The sequence below is a fragment of the Stylophora pistillata genome, unplaced genomic scaffold, assembly GCF_964205215.1.
Source record: "Stylophora pistillata unplaced genomic scaffold, jaStyPist1.2 SCAFFOLD_93, whole genome shotgun sequence".
Lineage (NCBI taxonomy): Eukaryota > Metazoa > Cnidaria > Anthozoa > Scleractinia > Pocilloporidae > Stylophora > Stylophora pistillata.
The window spans coordinates 134,843-138,606 of record NW_028290852.1 but is presented as its reverse complement, the minus strand read 5'-3'; the positions used below and the strand labels follow the sequence as shown (position 1 = coordinate 138,606).

General features: G+C 39.3%; 1 long non-coding RNA gene across 1 annotated transcript; it reads right to left on the bottom strand.

Moving 5' to 3' along the window:
• Positions 1–208: 208 nt before the first annotated feature.
• On the bottom strand, positions 209–3,486 carry LOC148715754 (uncharacterized). Its single transcript, XR_015995871.1, has 2 exons — positions 944–3,486; positions 209–848 (listed from the first exon to the last, which is right to left on the bottom strand). It is a non-coding gene; the product is annotated as an uncharacterized LOC148715754 (long non-coding RNA).
• Positions 3,487–3,764: the final 278 nt, after the last annotated feature.

Below are 3,764 nucleotides of genomic sequence, written 5' to 3'. Positions count from 1 at the left end.
AAACGTAAAATTTTTCTTTAAAAAAAGTATATATATAGTGACGTGAAAGGATGACTAAACTAAGCTGACATGCGGCGAAGTTCGCTATTTACTTTCTATTTTGGAAAAATGGTTGCGAGGAGTTTACATACACACACACACACACACACACACACACACACACACACACATAAAACTACCCACGCCCACTCAAATAATCAATCAACAATTATATTATCCCACAACATAATACTTATTTTATTAGAAAAATAAAAAGAAAAGAACACCTTCTTTTTTGATTGGGACCTGTGCTCTCCCTAGTGTAGAGCGCCCAAGAAAATGAAAGAAATACGGTACACAAGTTCTTTTAAGTAACAAATACAACTAAATTTAATTTGCTGCCAAATTATTTAACGCAAAATGTAGCCTCTGAAATGCCATTTTTTTCGTAGATCCAAGAAACATTTCAATTTGCCGGCCTTCTAAAATGTCAAAGGTATTGATAAAAAAACGATCTTCTGGATCTCTAAAAAAGTTCACGCCCTCAGGAAGGCGGTGCGCCATAATGCTACAAAACGCTGGGTCTTCCCAATAGCCTGTAGTTTCATCCCACTGTCGCACAGTATCTCGAGCCCAACTTTCTGCTGATTGCCATCTCCCTGACGCGCCACTTGGTATGAGGTGTAAGTTTAGACTTCGTAAGGTGTCTGTTGGGACTGGTTGCTTGCAGTGTGGACAAACGACTTCTCTTTTTCCCAGTTGTCTTCTAAACCATTCCTTCAAGCAGCTTTCAAAGTGACTAAGCTGCTTACAGCAGCTGGTCCGCTGTAGAGGACTTTCCTCACCCAAACAGATAAAACAGCGTGTTTCTAAACAATCAAACACATTGGAATAGTTAGTTTTCACATTACCAAATTTGCGAATACTTTGCGAAGTACCTCTTGCCCCAAAAAAAATTACTTACGGAGTTGCTCAGGCCTCGGATTTTCTGAAAAACTTTTGGCCATCTTTATCTTGCTATGTGATATCTTACAATAATCTAAAAGATGTTGTCTGAATGAAGTTCAAAGTTGTTATTTGAATGATGATAAACTGGAAAAAAAAAAAGAAAACGAAATCAAAAAATTAAGCAAAATAACCGGACAAGCATGGAAAAATGTGTAAACATGCGATCTCCTTTGAAAAGTAAGAGTTCCTCACTCAAGAAAAAGAAGCCGATTGACAAACAGCCTCTCGGCTCTTCAAGCTAAACGGCTTCAACCGCAACCGCACTGGCGTTAGGGACGCTCAAGGCTCCCATTACACACGTACAGAAAGCCCCATGACAGTAGAAATGCAACGGCAAAATGTACATTAGAAAAGTAAAGCAGATAGACTCATGATAAATAAATTAACTGCGCCAAACGTGCGATCTCCTTTGAAATCAAAGAGTTTCTCCTCGAGGCTCTTCAAGCTAAACGGAAGGCGTCCACTCGAGTGTTAATTAAGCACATTTTCAATTAGATTAATACAAATCAGTTCACCGCCCTAGAACATTAACGTTCACGGCACCCTTCCGTCCCTAACTAGAAAACTGTGAGATTGCCTACACAAAATGGGAAAAAGGTACTTACCTATAGGTGAAGCTTGAACCCAAGGTTTAGTGCAGAGTGGACGAAACTGAAAGCCACACGAAATCTACCGCAACTGTACGTGATGGGGACGCGAACAAAGCTCATATACCAGCGTCGGGATGTGACAGCGTCCGATTACAAAAAAACCAATGGCAACGCAATGCAACGCAAGCAGCAGGCGGTCTTGGCAACCGTTAATGTTGAGAAATAATTAACCCTTTCGCAGCCATGAGCCGACCAGGAAATTCTCTTGTCACAGGATCAATATCATATTGAGCACACATGTGACGCGGAGAATGAAGGAAAAATCTGTTAGGGGATTATCCTGAGTTCATCCTCTACCAACTTCTCTGCACTAACATCACAAGAATTGTACTACAGAGAGTGACGAGAATTATCATCCAGCGGTGCCTTGTGTAGTACAAATATCGCGCAAAAACAAATACAAAGATCGCTTTCATACATTTAATAGGCAGGGAGGGATATATTTCTGGGGCTAAAAACTGACAAGGAAATATTTTTAGGCATGGTGTGATTAAGGTCGGGTTCCACATTCATTTAGTCATTCGTGTTTTGTAATTTATAACGCTTTTTTCGGTAGCTTTTTAACAGCCATGACCCCCTACGCTCGGCTATCGTTTATTTACGTCATTGTTGCCAATCAATTAAGGCCAGCCAGTCCCAAGCATCCCGAGCCTCCTGCCCTTGTCGGGAAGCGCATGTCAAGGCAGTTCACACAATCATGTTTCCTTGTTTTCGTAATTTTTCTATTTAAACCATTGCAAAAAAATTAGAAACTAACGAATAATTACAAGAATGCGCTCTACGTTAAATAACATTTTTTGCTTGTCAGCCGTTTTTTATACATTTGATTTCTAAGTCTTCTTGCATGCCTTATTATTATCACTTATTTTCGCGCCACTTTACTTTCGCATATTTGGAACAAAAATATTTCGCGGACTTAATATTTGCGACTTTGACGAGTCATCATTTTTCGAGGTAGTTAAATTTTGCGAATCAAGTAACTAGTGCTGGTTTTATAAACCTCCATTTCTGTATTTTATTTAACCACAACGGAATAGAAACATTAAACGCAACAAACAACTGGCTGAAGTGTTCAACAATGTCAGCAACTTAGTAACATCTTTTTAAGAAGCCAATACAAGCAAGATTAGTCACATAATGAGGAAGAAGGGTTTGCCTTGAATTGAAGTTTGAGCCCTCCAACTCCTAGCAGACGGAAAGCTTGAAATAAAGGTCTCTAAACTTGGCGTCTTTAATTTTCGCGGCACCTTTCATTCGCGGGACTTTCATTTCGCGAATTTGTTGAAATCACGAAAATTAAGTATCGCGAAAATAAGTGATAATAAGGTACTTTGTCTCTGCCAGTATTGTAATATTTGATACCTCAGTAGAGACAAAATGAATGAAATGATTATACATTGATGTAAATAACTGGAGATTTAGAATAAGGCGAGGAACCTTTAGGGAAACGAAGAGGCTTATGCGAGCTACAGGCTTCTCCTATTTTACACAACTGAAAAAAGGTTTGTTGGCGTTATTTAGGTACAAAGTACTTAAGGTTAAAAAGGAGAGCGGAACACACACACACATAAAACAACGAAAACAATGGCAGGCACTGAAATAAACCTATTGGATTTCTATATTCAGAGAACTAATGAAGTTAGGTCACGTCACGTGACGTTAAAAGTTCTTCCCAGGCCCTTTTTGTCCATGAAAAAGAAACTTACGGAAAAAATCGTGTAGATCTGACCTCTATTAACGAAGGGTGGTGCAGTATTGAACCAAAATCCCACTGATAGCTTTGAGCGGTTAGGATAGAATCGCTCCATATAGCAAGCTTTTCTAAGCGTTAGTGTTTAGATTTTAGGGTTAGGGTTCATCCCTAAGCCGAACCCTAGGTTGACAAAAGCCGGGTTAGGGTTAGGATACTAAAATTCCACCCAGAAAGATCGTTTGGAAAGCCAGAATGGAATGGTTAACTGCGTCAAAGACGTTTTCATCAAAGCAAAGTGTGTCATCCACAGAAATTCCAAACAAGTCAATTGATTTTTGTAGTGGAAAAGAGGATACATGATGTAACTTTCCTATTATGCTGGTTTGGTTTTTTTTTGGGATTGACAATCATACCGTTGCTTTTGTACCATTGGC